The following is a 17,475-nucleotide window of genomic DNA, read 5'->3' as shown; positions in this document are numbered from 1 at the left end:
CGCATTCCAATGGTTCTATCTGCCTCTACTTGCACGAATACATACATAATCCAACGTACCTATAACAAAAGCTGAGCCGGGGGTTGGAAATAATAATAAATACAAAGTTCAGTGTTACCAGCACAAACATTATTAACCTGCACGACGGCGGAGGACGGAACCGCACAATTTCCTTCCATTCGCTCCTCACCGCCACCTTGGCCGAGAACTGGGAAATTGTGTAGATACGCTATATATTTAATAATATAAGTACGATAAGACCATTTTATTCTATATTTTATTTATGAAACTATAGGTATTTAAAATAATTTTATTGGTCAGCACGATCGGTGATCTCTTTGAAATATCCAAATAGAAGCAATAGATTTTTTTTTCATTTTTCTTTTAATCGATACAGTTGAAGCGTGAAAGTTTTGGTATTGTCTAAAATCTTGTAATAAATTTGTCCTCCGTTTTGATTATAATAAAATTATGAATAACCAAACGGTTTAAAGGATTCAAAAGTGTGTAAAATTACTTGTACCATAAAATCTCGTATCTTATTCTAGTGCCAACATTCTTGGGAGCCACTATTTCAAAACCGTCCTCTGATATTTAGTATTCAATGCATCACGCTCCTTGCTTCTACGATCCGGGGCACCTAGGAAACACGTGACAACTGAATTTAAATTATGAACTTGGCCGCGGTACTGTGAATTTTCTCACCACAAACTAGTGTCCCACTGTACCTCCTGTGATTTCGGTCATACATCAACCTGGTAGCCGAAGGTTAGCAGATGGTTTCTCTGCTCAGTTGTAATATAAAATACCCCATTTTTTTATGATGTAGGCATTCTCTAGAAATCTCTATCTACCTACTTCCTTAAATTAAAAGATACGAACGCAAACGAATTCAGTATTTCGAGTACATTTTTTGTTATAAAGTTGTCGTTGGAACCCTGAGCCGGCGGTTTATAGACCTCACATGAAGTATTCAAGTCCTGGGAACTATCCTAGCTGGAATTCAAACCCTGCACCTTAACATAGAGGCAATGGACAACATTTCATTTTCTCTACCCTATATTTTTATTAGTTATTCGGAAACTTTATAGAAAATTAGTGGACCCGTATTTTTTTATTTTGTATATACATAAATTTTTGCATGTTATTTTTAACTTTAAAGTTAATTATTTTAAAACCGGAAGTGACGTCACATATTAGGCTCAATTTTTATTTTTGTCTATTGTCTGAGTTTTGAAAAAAAACATAAATGACACTGACAAGTGACATTTAAACTTTGTTTACATGCCAACCAACAAATGGGTCATTTTCAAATGACCTTGATATTTCTAATGATGGAAAGTAGGTACTTATCATGTAAAAAAATAAGCAGAAGCATTTTTTCAGCCGTGTAGGCGGTGGCATGCTCTGGGACATATTATATAGAGGTCATCTCTTAATAATAAATAAAAAAATAGTCAGAAAGTGTCAGAACAGAATTAATGAAAATGACCCTAATAAACAACAACGTCACGATAAAACGTCAACGTCAATCAAAAATGAAAGTGACAGTTACTTTGTTTTTAAATCTATAGGCTTTGATCATTAAAATGCATCGCACCTGATGCATGACGTCATCAGCACTTTTTTACTATTTTATGATTTTCTCAAAAATGATACATCCAAAAAATACAAAAACATTTTTTTTTGTGGCCTTTAGAGCTAAATCTCGAAATGGTTTTCGATTTATAGCAGCTTTAGTTTTTTGAAATGTTGTCCATTGCACCGCACGATGCAACAAAAATATACACGTTTCGGCCAAAACAAGCGAACTCTATCGCAAACTACGAAGCAAAGACGTTGCCAAATGGTAAAGCAAAATGCGGTTTTGGTAAATATGAATACTGTCTTGTTTCGCTGTACAGTCGACTCTAACTAACTTCACCTCAAACTCAAATAATTCAATATTACTGAGGTAGATTTTCCTTTCACACCATGCTTTTAGATGCAGAATCATAAATTAGTGAGCTAGGCACGACAATGCGTATCCAGATAGGATTTTATAATCTCATTTATTTTCCTATATTCAGATTTTACTTGTTTAAAAATAACTAAATTGAAGCAGATACCACAACCGTATTCTTTTATAAAGTAACCTAAGTAGTAGAATTCCTATTCCTACCATATAATATACATTTTCGTCATACTGCATAGATTCGTAATAAGACTAAAACTATATCCAGACAGCCAACCCACACCTTCCCTCTTGTTAAAAAAAAGAAAACTTATTTTGTCAGCAGCTTACAGCACACAGGGGCGCTATAACAGCTCTGTAGTGCTCTTCAACGCCTGATGTTGATCTCTCGGGGGGCGCAAATCGCTCTTAGGAGATTTAGCAAAAACGGTAGGGCGGTAAGTGGAATTGGTGCAAATAAATAAAAAAAATGTGTTAAAGAGATTCGTTTCGATAATTAACCGTATTGAGACTTGTGATATTTAAAATTATGGTATAACAATTATGTGTATTATATATTTTATATGTCTTCTTGTTTATACTTTGATTGCGCTATGTAGCCAAATTCTATCGTTTTAATCACATGAATAGCACAATATTTGCTATTAATTATTTTTAATTACTATTCTTTCAACTCTCTGCGTTGAAATGTACCTAAGTTTTCAAAAGATCGAATATTCTAGGTACCTACCCGTGTGGAATCTTTAAACCAACATCTTTTAACTAAGAGGATAGCCTCAATTAGAATTAAGTAGGTATAAGATTTAAGAGCCTCGAGTAGTTAAACTCTTGGGGGTCACTATTATGACAAAAAAGGAGGATTCACGACTCTATCTATTGCACGACAGCTCTCGTTCGTTCGTTTTTCGTCAGTATAGAGTAGCCCTCCTATACTCGTTTCAAATATCCCCTTTTTGAAATCTGCTATTACGGTTTGATTGTCTAAATCTCAACACTAAATACTGCGAGACCGAGGCAATGCAATCATCATTAGCCAATACTATCAGCATACTCTATACAGGGTGAAATTTTATCTGTGGACAAAGGCAGATCCATACTGGGCACACCAAATACACTTGGTACTAAATATAAGGAGATTAAAACTTAAACAAAGTGATGAAAGATATGACTGTGTATGTGCAAAGGTTGGATGAGGTCACCTGCGATGTCAGCAGAGGGTCGCTATTGGTCAGGTTGTGTATCAGGTTGTGGACGTATTTTGGCTGATAAAGATCGGCATATTGAAATAACAAATATAACTTTCAGTGGCTTTCGAACTGCGATTTATAATGTATTAGAAACAGTACATATACAATTATTACCTATACATATTATACTAAATTGTTTTCGGCACGAAACTGACAAATATCTAACATAGCACCACATCGTACTAGTAAACATCTAAATCTAAATACATAAATGACAATAATTTTCTTTAAGCCATAAATTCCAAATGTTGATTGGAAAAGCATCAAGCTCTCATAAACACCTCAACCACAAATAAAACAGCACTATTCTCCTCTATAAAATGAAAAATGGAGAATGTCTCACAGAATTTTATTTCATAATATAAGCAAAATACGAAACAAGGCCGCAACGCGCGCCAACTTTCATCTTCATATTTCTTCAAGAAAATCTCCGCGGCTGATAGTGTCCACAATCCCAAGACCTCCCTAACCCCTTTCACTTCATACTAAATCGGAGTCTAGTAACCTCGTTTGGAGGATGCCCGCAGGTCTACGAGGGCTGGTGGTGGTATCGATAAGTGAAATCGAATATTTTTTGCCGCAAACTCGATATCCTTGTCTGTGACACGACTCGTCCGTTTTTTCGTTGCATTAATTTCGACGTTTTTCGCGCTGTAGTTTATTTATGCAGGTTTTTGCACATGGAAAACTTTATTAATTTTTTTACGTTCGTAACTTAAGTTCTGCCCAATGTATAAAAAACGGTATACCAATATTACTCGGCTATTGGTTAAGAATTGATGTTGGATTTCAAAAACACAACAGTACTAAGCTATGCTACTGAGTGTAACATTTTGGTGTTTCTATCGTCCTTAATTCGCGATGGGTTATAATTTTAGTGTCAGGTAACTGTTGGATCTTGCACTTTACATAGACATAAACTACATAGTTGAACCAGGGAAGTAATATAAGTACCTATTATTACTTCCATGAGTTGAACACATCAAATGCATCATACCTACGTAAATAAATCGCAATTTAAAATCAATACACTCACATTTAGCCGTCTCAAAATCGACGATACGAAAGCCAGTGGGTTCAAAGAAAATTGCGTAATATTATTACCACACATGTAAGCGAGTATGTCTTACAGATTTACCCCGCTGGGTGACTTTCGATGGATCAGTTAGGAATCACGAGTGTTTTTAGTGATGCACCGAGTAAGCCGATATTTTTGTATCAGTTTGTATTGAAAAAAATGCCTAACCAGCTTTATTCTCCATCATTAACATAATTTCATTTCATAATTTAGCAGGATTCAACCCTTCAAATTAATGTTATTTGTTTTTATAGAATCAGTGGTCTCCAATCCCAACGAACTAAATAATAAATTTTAAATGAGTATCAGTCCATTCTTTTGCCAGCCTACATCGGTTATTATAACTTGTTTAGCACATAATAATAGTAAGAAAGCCCGTGCAGCAGCAGTGGGGACATTATGGGTTTTTATATGATGACTTACATATAACATATATACATATAACGAGCCCTTAACGACACATAATATACAACATAACTTTATTTAAAAAACACACACAACATTATATTACGTTTCAAAATAATAACAAGTACAATGGGCGGCCTTATCGCTAAAATCGATCTCTTCCAAATAACATAATATACACTACGTCAAAATAAATTTTAAATGAATTTTTCACTGTTCTGTGAACTAACACCCCAGCACTACGGTAGGTAACTCGATCATATTGTAATATGATTATCGAGGTTTCTAGAGCACTCTTCGAGTACGCTTTTATTTCGCGGAGTGAAATAGGCGGCGACGCCTGTAATATTGAATTTTGTACGCAATGTAAGGCTTTCAAAAGCCGTATAAAGTACGAGATAAATTTGGATGTTTTGCGAATTTCGTAGATAAAAGTAATTGGTAGGTTTTCTTGGAATCGAATATTAAATCGTTCAGTTTTGTATTTTACATATTATGACCTGCCTATAATTTATATCTCATAGCTATACCACTATCTTTACGACAATCAACAATGCTTAAAACGGTCATCAAGAGGACTTATATTGCTTTGCACCCATTCTTTGGCTCCATCTGTCTTTTGAATTTGACGTCCTTTCTTAAATAATCCGATTTTAAAACCTATCACTCTTAAAATCGCTTTAGGCATTAAAAATTCAATTTCAAAAATATCTAGCCAAGTGTTGTCAAGTGCAGGATATCCCGTAACGATGGGGGATGCGGGATGCGCGACTCAGATCAAGGAAAACATGGACAGGGCAACGACATTTATTTGTTTTTACTTATTTATTTATTTAATATTTTGTTGCACAAATATGAGATATAAGTATACAAAAGGTGGACTTAAAGCTAAAAGCATTTTCTACCAGCCTATCTATTTATTTACTTATGAGAATAAAAAAAAATGTAAATTATAGTTTTATATATTAGAAAGTATGTTGTAATTAAAGTTGGTGTTATTTATTAGTATAAGTAGTGGGAGTTGTTATTTGGGTTAATTATCATACTTTTTAGGGTTCCGTAGCCAAAATGGCAAAAACGGAACCCTTATAGTTTCGTCATGTCCGTCTGTCCGTCTGTCCGTCTGTCCGTCTGTCACAGCCGATTTACTCGGAAACTATAAGTACTACAGTGATGAAATTTGATGGGAATATGTGTTGTATGAACCGCTACAAAAATATGACACTAAATAGTAAAAAAAAGAATTGGGGGTGGGGCCCCCCATACATGTAACTGAGGGATGAAATTTTTTTTTCGATGTACATACCCGTGTGGGGTATCAATGGAAAGGTCTTTTAAAATGATATAAAGTTTTCTAAAAAACATTTTTCTTAAAGTGAACGGTTTTTGAGATATCAGCTCTCAAAGTCGTAAAAAGTATGTCCCCCCCCCTCTATTTTTATAACTACGGGATATAAAATTCTAAAAAAAATAGAGGTGATGCATGCTAATTAACTCTTTCAACGATTTTTGGTTTGATCAAAGTATCTCTTATAGTTTTTGAGATAGGTTGATTTAACTACGGAACCCTTTGTGCGCGAGCCCGACTCGCACTTGGCCGGTTTTTTTTAGTATCTTTAGGGAGAAACCAGAAATACATTTAATTTAGATTGGCATCAAAAGAAAACAGTTGTAAGATTATTTTAAGGGGATCCCTAAAGCTAAAATGCTAAAGTCGGCTTGATATACTTGATTAGATTGGAAAAACGGTGGCTTCTATCACATTGATAAAAATATATTTTGTAGCAGAGGGTATACTGAACATGTTAGTTGCTTATAAATTGGTGCAGGATTATAATAAGTATGTTAAAAAAAATTGCAAACACACCATGTCTTTTGCCATTTTTTGACTTATTATGAAAAAACCCTCGAAATCAGAGGGCCCATTTTCATGGAATCTTATATGTATGTGTAGGTAATTAAATTCTTAACAAAGTTACCTTAAAGAGTTGGATTTAATGGACCAGAAGTCAACTTTTTTTGCAAAAAACTAATAAATTCCGGTTTAAAAATGATGACACCGTGACAGATTTCAGATTTCTTCAGTCGTCGCCCTGGTGGCGGCCTGTTAGGAGCGATACCCACGCCATTTTATTTTTTATCAAATATTTCACAAAAACTGATTAAATCAACAAATTATGACTACAAGTATTATAATACATATGCATTTGCTATGGAAAGTTAATTTTCTAATCATTTTAGATGCAGAAAAGCCGAAAATTCTTAGAAAACATTTCGCCTTTTCGATTTGTTTACATTTTTTACTATAGAGTTACAGATGCATAGATAAAGGTAAACATTGCACATAATGACACTTATTAGATTCTCCGAATAAGAACTATACGGTCAATGCAGTATGCCAAAGCGCGAGCCTGTTTATATTCTGAGGGGTAATTTATTTTATTTTAACGGTTGTGTATGGTAGGTAAGCTACACAATATACAGGGTGTTGAAAAGTAAGTTCATAATTTGTTTTATTTGAAACCAAAAACCGTAGTTAATTAAAAATATATATATTTTAAGATGTGGTAGTCTGTACACTACAGGTTGTTAAAAATAAGTAAGTATTTTTAAAAATTGAAGATCTAAAATTTACATAATTTTTTAAATCTATTTAACAAGCTTTGCAAAAAAGCGGTTAAGTGCGACTGTATCTCGCCATGAAAAAAATGAAATGTTTACTGTAGCTATGAATTTTATGCGTTACAAGTGGAATAAAATACCGCATAATATTATGTACAACTATGTAAGAGCCTAGTTTTTAAAAAAAAACTCATAAGAAAATATTAAATACACAGGTTTTTTAACCCCTGAAGGAAATAGAGGGGTGTTATAAGTTTAAAGTAAGGGCTGAATTTTTTTTTTAAATTAGGGTGATAGGTAATGTATATTTTTAATGATTTTTTCAAATAGATAAATGTTATACCATTTTTAAATTGCCATAAAATTACCTATAGTTATAGTTATAGAAAAGGGCAGGGCTACCAGTACCCATTCGCCACTGCAACCTAAAAGATCTATAAATTATGACTCCCCATGCCGAGTCTCACTCTACAGGCCCAGGTCTTTTATAAACCTGATATTACCTATACAGGATGTTGCAAAAAGGGTATACTGTGCCGAAAGGGTTTGACTCAGGGGTTATTCTGAACAACTTTTGTTCTCCAAGTTTTGGAAATTCTCGAAAAATAAATTCGGTCTCTATAGTAAAAAGTCACGTGATCGAATAAGTTTCTATGTAAAAGGTTTTGTTACATGAATTTTCAAAATTGTAGAAGAAAAGTGGATCAGAATGACACCTAAATCCACTTTTGGCTAAGCTTTATACCCTTTTTTCAATACCTTGTATAAAATATCGTCAGCGTCTCCTTAGATCGTAATCATCGTAACTCCTCGTGACCAAATTTTAGAGAAGACAAAAATACTGTTTTATTTGTAGTTCTAGTTGGCATACTACCCACCTAAAGTTTTTTTTAACTAGCCTAAAAATGATTTGTTTAGACAGTCTATCTTCCTGTTCAACCGCAGCCTGAGTGCCAGTGACTCAATGACTGAAAGGAGGCCATTAGTGCTCCTAAATAAATAAAGCAGGCCTGTAGATTATCTTTCAGTGTACCGACACATCTGATTGCTGTAAGAGCCTGATAAGCTCTTCGAACGAGTCATACCTCTGTGGTGGTACGGTTTCGACCTTTCGGACAGTCAGTTTGGCATCCGAAATGCGGATTCGAATAGTGGGTACAATACTTTGCGTTCGTTCACTGTCGGAGCAGGATAAGAACCACGGGCGAGTTGTTGCGCTGGCTGTTTGCTTAAAAATAGTAACCGCGTTCAACTCTATCCCCTAGAGGGCGAACCTTTAGGGCGGCTCTTGTATACCATCACTTGTCTTCTTATCTGCAGAAAATTGACAGAGGTCATACGTGTCTAACAAGTACATTAAGGATGCGAAAAGAGAGGGTTTGTTTTCACTGAAGAAGTTCAGTTGCGGAGTTCCACAGCGGTAGGTCTTGGACCCCTCTGCTGTGGAACTTGGCATACAACGCGGTCCTGCAAATCAAGCTCGCAAACGGCGTTAGCACAGTGCATTTTTCTAATGTCACACAGGTCGTGAGGTAGGCTGAGAGCCTCCTTCGGGGATGACATCCCAATGATTCAGTACGAAAAAATTGCTGCAGCTGTGCTCGCCATGCAGTGCATGGGCTACTTCCGAATCTGGGGGGCTGTTGCAAAGGAGTCCGTTGCCTCTATACGGTACGGGTTCCGTGCGATCTATGATCCTTCCAGGAGCACCTGTCTTGTCAAGTCGAAGAGAATGGCTCGTATTCGACGCAACCTGCAGTACTGGTGGGATTGGTTGGAGGACAGGACAGCAGGAAGCTGCAGCAGCCGTCATGCTGTGATTCGACGGATAGATGCAAAAAAAGTTGAAAGTAACTTCATGTTAATAAAATATTAGATCTTAATTTAACAACATAAAATTGCAAAAAAAAATTAACATTGTTGAGTATGTTATTGTAATTTACTAAAGTAGTAATAAAAACAAAGGCTTATTGCATAGTTTTCGTTCACGTTCGCCTACATCGCACGTTGTATATGAGAATAAAGGGTATAATTACTAAGTTTTCTTATTTAAAAATCACGGTTTGGGGTTTAGAGGAAAACAAATGGTAAAATGCGGAATACAGTTTTTTTTTTTCGAATAAAGAGGAAAACATGTGAATTCAAAAAACGTTTCTATTGACACCAAAGAGTATTTTTCGCCGAGAAAAGTGGAGTTACAATGTTTGCGATCTAAAGTGATGATAGAACTAGAACTTATTTTTTCAGTTCACCTGCTGTTGAATGAAATCGTAATTAGGTAAATGACTCCTTGACATGAAAATAACTTTTTTTTTATAATCGTTATAACAAAACCGTTTTTTTTAATACAGCAATATTTGTAGGTGTACTTACAGTGAGCAAAAGAGCGCAGCAAGGTGTAAATTTTTTGGTTTTTAAGAAACAAAAATATTATTTCTATCATATCCCAAATACACATAAGTACTTAAAAAAAAAATACACACTCTCGCCTTGTACTAATGTACTCCCTTGCGGGGGTACTTACATGTTATTATTTTTCTGGTGACCTCCCCATATCCCTTTGCCAGCTACGTAACCTTTTGTGACACCCTGTATATGCAGAGTTCTGCAAACTACTGTTCTGCTTTTGAAACACCAAAAAAAAACAGGTCGTCTAACTAAAAGGTCACGTGACCAAAAAAAAATTATATGAAGAAGCGTTTTTTTCATGAATATAAAAAATTACGTAGGATAAAAGTTTTTCAGAGTGACGCCTGAGTAACGCCCTTTCGGCTAACTATACTTTTTTTATTACACGGGGGCAGAGTTTAATACAACACCCTGAACTATTAAACTCTGATAATATTTTCGCGATTTTTTTACATTCTGATTTCATTTCCTGGCTTAGAAATAACATCAATAACATGCTGCACACGTAGGTTTCGGCATAGTATTAAACCCTTTTTGCAACAACCTATATAAATATCGGCACGGGTACGACTTTATATATAATTAATTATTAAATATTAAAAATACTTTCAAATAAAAATAAATATTTTCGTATCACAAAACAATATTACTTACTTAGTATATTTTTAACAAAGTGGCATGTCTTCACTTTTATGTTTTCGAGTACTACGTTAAAATTTCATGTCATTGTCCGTAGAACGCCCCGCATACCTCAACCCCCCCTCACTAGATTTGACAGATTCTGATTTTCTTCCAGCTTTAGTGACAGCCTTAAATACTGATCCTGATTATTATTTTAAAAGTTTAAAACACCATTATAAAAAAAACATCAGATATTTATTCGCCACCAACCCCTACAATATTTAGTAGGTACAAAACGTTTCATCCACAGTTTTACTGGTCTGAAAATACTTATATTTAGATTTGAATATCATTTTTATTTTGTATTGCGCTTGGACGCTTCACCCGCGCGCCCCTTCTAAGGTGTTGCGGTGAGGGGCTCAACATGTTCCGACGAAACGAACGTATAAATTGGTAGAGATAGATTTTATATGCATTTTGATGTGATAAATATACTGTTGAAATGGCGTAGTGGTTAGTGACCCTGACTACTGAGCCGATGGTCCCGGGTTCAATTCCCGGCTGGGGCAGATATTTGTTTAAACACAGATATTTGTTCTCGGGTCTTGGATGTGCCCGTAAAATGGCAATAGGCCCGCCCCCTTATTACATTGGGACTAACATAACACTTTGGCAAAAAGTGGGTGCAGCAATGCACCTCTGCCTACCCCGCAAGGGAGTACATTAGTACAAGGCGTGAGTGCGTGTGAGTGTGTGTGTGTGTGTGAAATATACTGTTAGGTACTTATTTTAGCGTACAACATGATACTGTGCGATTGGATGAAAAAATGAATCGTAATGACGAGACTAATCCGATACCTTTAGTCGGTTTTGCCTGTTCCGCCTTAGTATAATGTACATAAATACGATGTTATTATGTATGAAAAATATTGCAAGTTTATTAATTTATTGATAACCCTACGATAATGTGACCTTTTAGATAATATATTGGTAGGTATCCCAGCAATGGATTTAAATTAAATTACTTAAGTAATACCGTTAGAAAATATGAATTCTCTTACCAATAATATTCTTAGATACGCAATAATAATAGAAGACATCCTTGAGTAGAGGCATTATTACGTAGATATGGATATGGAATATAATTTCCATGTAAAGGGTGCTAGAGGGGTCTCGCAGCCCTTGGGGGAAGCGAGCTAATCGTATTATTAGGTACAGTAATCCATGCGTGATCAAGTATTATATGTAGAGACGGTTTTCGGCATATCTGCATTGTTCTATGCAACAAATGACATGTATCTATAGTATTTTCGCGAACAAAACGCGTTAATAATTAGTCGCGAACCGTAAGTTAGGTAAGTATGTATTTTAATTTGAAAGAAGTTTTTTTTATCCGTTTGCCATGATTTACTTAATACGCTCACACTACAAAGAAAAAAAACATTCTCCAAAGTAAAAAGTCATGTGACCAATTAAGTTTCTCTCGGCAACACCCTGTATATGGAACGTCAATGTGTTCAGTTCACAGTTCCTTTCTTGAAAGTGAAAATAGACCCCATTTGTTGGTTAAGTAACTTAATAGGTAAATAAATAAAAACCCCGTTTTATGTAATACGGAGCACAGCGGTGTCACCCGATGACTGCCTCTCGGCAAACAAATAAAATAGTTGCGCGTCGCCAGCGCCACCTACCGACGACAAATTGAGTAACTCCGCAGACGAGCTACACACAAATAATGGAAGTTCCACGCCATGTGTTCCACCGGGGTTAAGGCGAAGCCCCATTTTACTCTTTATATAAATAGATCATCATCACGACCCATCACGTGGCCACTGCTGGGGCACGGGTCTCCTTCCAATGAAAGAAGGGTTTACGCCTAGTCTTTAAATAGATACATAGAAAACGTTTATGTGTTCCACTTTCTTACACACACTACTTATTTACTATTATCCAAAAGAAGATATACACGTTTTTTGACAATTTACAGTAAATTTTACAGGTAAATTTTGAATATGTTTCATTAAAACGCTTTGAACGCTTTGAAATGTGTCAAATTGTGATTTAGACACCTATTCGAACACAGATAAAATCTTGCTTGGGTATATTATATTATACTCGTAATTATATCAATAACTCTTTTTATAAAGTCTCAGATCGCAGATTGACGAGAGACGACGAAACAATTCGGTACTCTTTATTTTTTCCTATAGACTTTAAAATGATTGTCAATTGTTTATTAACATCATAATTCGTATTCCCTTTAACAAAACATAGAGTCGTCTCTGTTGTAGGCTGCCTAATTAAACTTTGCAACTGCGCGGTGTGTCGGGGATTCACTTTGTCACTCGTGTCTGAATACCTGCCTGGAGGACTATTGAGTACAGGGGGCAATTTTTGTTTTTTGAGTTGAGATAGGTTTTTCAAGAATTTTATTACCTTGCTACAACGGGAAATTTATGGTGAGGTGATACTCATATCGCTATGACTCATCGAAAGCCCATTCGACATGATATATCACAGATTTGGTTAAAACACCTATAACTCAAAACAAATAGAAATTCCGTGTATCGTGCAACTGCAACGCAACGTCTGTAAACGCGTAGCATTTTCGTAGCACGCGTAGCGGTGGTCGTAGCCACTCGTAGAACCTACTCAATGACTTATTAGAACCATTTGACTTACCCCACCAGAGAAATTTCACTATTTTGTATTGTTATTGATTAAATTATTACTTACGGCTTAGGTATTGCAGTTCTTAATTGATCTTTTAGAAATCCTAGTTCTTGTAGGTAATTTGTTCACATTTACTCTGAATTTAGTTATTTTAAACAGCAATAATAAGACCTATGCGCACTGTGCTGTGTTTGATGTGCTGAAGCGATATTGATGAAAAAGACCGGTCATGATGCACATTCCTGACAAGTCGAAGAGGGCCCTTATACAAATCACACTTTTCTAAAGTTAAGGAACCGCCTCCCCGCTCCGCCGTTTAATCCTAAAACAGATATATTTTTAAAGTCCTATGTTCAAATCTAAATTCATAGGGTGTTGGAATTTTTAGTTTCTTAATTATTATTATACACAACTCAATCAAGATTAACATTAACAGCCGTAACTCTGTAACCGATAGGCGTATTATACTGTAAGTAAATATTTTGTTAATAATTACCGATAACTCGTATAATAATATATTTTATTCAAAATATTGAAAGTTGATACTAACAATAAATTCATGAATAATGATTTATGTTTGTTCAAGCCCCAATTAAAATCCCATACCGCCGGATAAAGTGACAGTGAACGCGTGGTGCGATATGGTTTATCTACGTTAATTATTATTTGTCCATGGCACTAATGTACTGTTTGTTTTTGAGATTAATTACTGATTTTATTGTTAAAACAGGTATTATTTAACCTCATTATGAAATTAAAATGCAGTATTTGCGACATAACAATAAATCACTTACTGTGTAAAACATATCAGTAGCTAATTGATAGAAACCAAGATACATATTATGTACATACGCTAAATTTTGCTATACGTTGTGGCTTTCTTATTACAGTGGACTATAGGTATATCGATACTATATACCTCCCTATACCGACATCTAACTCATGAATACATACATACCATCCTAAGTCCAAGAGACAACAGCAGTAGACTAATATACAGGGTGTTGCAAAAAGGTTAGTACTATACATGTGCAGCATAGTATATCTAAGCCCGAAACAGAAAACAGAATTTCAAAATTCGCTTTTTTTATTATTTTTCATAGAAACTATGTTGGTCACGTGACTTTTTACTATGGAGAATGACTTTTTGAAATTTTTTATTCAGTTTCGAGCTTATAGATATACTATGAAAAATATTCACCAACCATAGACTTAGTATATACTGGCGTATAGACGAACAAAGCGAGCGAGGGAGAAGAAAATCCCTTACGGAAATTTGGCAAGTTAGAAAAGGATAGCGAATCCAATGGATATGTGACTGGTTTTGAATGACAGGGCGTCACAATTGGGCACGCGGAAAATCAACATCATATTTTGGATTTTTGCGTACATCGTGGTTTATTTTCAGTAAATCTAATTGTATTCAACAATGGTAACATCTTCTGCGAGTGATAGTGGCGTTAATCATATAAATAATCCTGTTAATTGCACATTTCACAGGTAAATACCAAAATAGTCATCACTGCCACGACGCGTTTATTTTTGGTTAAAATTTGTCTTTTATCCTGTATTAAATATAAAATAATGCCAATGCTGTTGTTTACTTTCATATTTTGTGTATGTGGAACTCCATTTGTTAATAATTTCCATGATTTTAGTAAATATATTTTTCATCAATTTATTTTACATGTACGCTAGGGATTGACTCAAATTAATCGATATCATTATCGATATTTTATCTTGAATGTTACCTATGAAAATAAATAAATGCTAGCTTCCGTTTACAGTCTCGTATCTGAACCATTTTGTCAGGGCAAGGTACATCTTTTAACAAAAACATAAACTAATTATGTTCTATAATTTGTCCAACAGATTCCCTCTATAGATACTATAATAAGACGAAAGTGGTTGAAATTAGTTGAACGCGTTGGTTGGAATCCAAAGAAGAACTCTACCATTTGCAGCAATTCGACTTAAGAATGAATGTAAACTTAATAATTTAGGAAACGAATGTAATGTAATGAACCAGTTAAATAAATAAATATGTGGTAACTTCTCAAACACGGCCATCCGAGGCAGAGCCAGTAATATGGGTCAGACAGATGATATATCTAAGATTGTTCTGTTTAAAAGTCAATAAAATAAGGAGCGATGAAAAAGTGTTTTTATTTTTATTTATGCATTTTTTACACTATGTCAAAATTATAATCTGGACAACAACAGTCTATGGAACAACTCTCTCCAAGGGTCGAACATCGAACTTCAATAACTTATCGATTGTCCTCCAAAGTAAAGAAAGGTACATCACTAGCTAATGCACACACTGAAAAATCTAAATTGGTCACGTTTTATCGAGCTGTCAGTTCGTCTATACGCTAATATATACTAAGTCTATGTCACCAACTGAGTAAGTTAACGTGTTCCTCTGTCATCTTCATTAAATTTCCGTCAATAATTTCATCACAGTTTCCGCTAGACGTCACTGTGTGTGCCGATAAACCAAAAAACTGAAATCTCCATATTGTATGCAACTCTATCAACGTTTTGCACAGTTTGAATTGATTGAAAATTTCTATCACAAACATAGAGGAACCTTATTAAATCCTTTTTCTGCCAAAAGGCAGTTTGCGTGAGGCCAAACTGAGGATTCAATATTTCTATCAGCGCAGACGTATTCATTTCCTCCTGCCCTCCAGCACACAGCTACCGGAAGTGCTGAATATCTCGCTACGACGCCCCCCCCCCCCCTCCCCCCTTCCCCTCTCTGCAGTCTGCTACTTCCGGTTTTCACGTCCGCTGTCTTCCAAAGTTGAAATGGTAGTTTTTTCTTCTCATTGACGGAGAAAGAGTTGCTTTTGTATTTTGAAGTAAAATTCATAATTATGGAAAAAGGTATGATGCTGATGATTGCATAAGGTAAACATAAATATAGAAACAAAAAAACTCATTTTATATTTTTGATATAAATTCCTAAGTAAATTAGAGGTTTAAAATTGTTTGCCCAAGTTATGAAAGTTGTTTCCACAAACTGATAATAAATGAATTAAAACCGGTTGGTTCAGCCGATAAATTAGAAACTTAGATAACTTTCTCTAGTAACTTCAGTAAAGTTATTTAAGATTTGAAATATAGCTATCGTGGTTAAAAAATGTTATTCCTACTAAGTAATTATTTACTTGCATAAATTAAAAACCTGGTCACATTTTAGGTATTGTATTAATGAATTTAATATAACTACGACATATACCTAAACGTTCATCCTCCGATCAATACCCTATTGCGGGCTTAGCATGAGCCAGAAACTGATAACTACTACGCTCTTCGACGACAAAGATTATCATAAACCATTTTCCAAACAATACAGTCATTGTGAGATCCCCAGTAGCGGTAAATTATCTTTATCTAGATCACGGAACTTAGCTTAGAAACTAGGTATCTCAGGATTATACAGCCGTGGTAAACTAGGCAAGCGCAGTAACTGTAGGGTTACTCTATACTGACGAAAAACAAACGAACGAGAGCTGCCACGCAATCACCACGTTTAATACAACGAGATAGAGTCGGGGCTTGCGCAGCAGCGCTCCGAACCTTCGTTTCTCGTCATATAGAGTGACCCCACTGAACCAATACAAGATAACTAGTTACAGGATAAGTTCTAGAAGTTCATAAGAACACCCACAAAGTTTTCACGTTGAAACTTGTGCATCGCTGTTTTCCATTTAGCTAAGCCAAGTTTTGTCTCTTACTTGCCCTCATTTCATACCTGAAGAAGGTACACCTATATTATGTAAATGTCTTTATCAAGGCAAGAAGTTCATTGAAAACTTTATCAATTCGTTATAGGTATATCTAGTAGGATTAATAATCCTATCCTATTCTTGTTTGCCGAGGAATGAGACATAACTAATTATTATAAAGCTATCTATTGTGTTTTGTTTATATAAAGGGTTAGGTATACCTACATTACTTTGTCATGTAATTATTTAGTACCTACCTACATACTTATGGGATATTAATGAGGATGGCATCAAATATATAACTCAGAGCCAAAATCATCCTTCAATCCGCCAAAATATAAAGCTATTTATCCACCACAGAAAGGGCTCTACTTTAGGCGTCAAAGTTGCCTATAACAGCGCAACTCTATGCTGTCACCAGCAGAGCCAATGACGAGGGTCCCAATAGTTGACCTCTCCAGTTAAGCCCTCTTATTTGTCAGATCGTCTACCTTACATCAGTGTTTAGAGTTCAGACAATATGCTAGCGGTTAATTAATTTTAGGGTCGAGGGGTCCACAACTCCGCAGAAATGGGAGTTGTATTGCGTGATTATGGTAATATTTATTTTACGAGTGCGGTGAACCGTGTCCCTGAAGGTTTAAATAACGCGACAGGTCTTTACCTCTTTGAGAATTTTAGAACACCTGTTTATTACTGAATTAAAACAAATCGCGGTTGTTTGTTGTA

Source organism: Plutella xylostella, chromosome 5 (genome assembly GCF_932276165.1).
Source record: "Plutella xylostella chromosome 5, ilPluXylo3.1, whole genome shotgun sequence".
Lineage (NCBI taxonomy): Eukaryota > Metazoa > Arthropoda > Insecta > Lepidoptera > Plutellidae > Plutella > Plutella xylostella.
Note: the sequence above shows the minus strand (reverse complement) of the source record.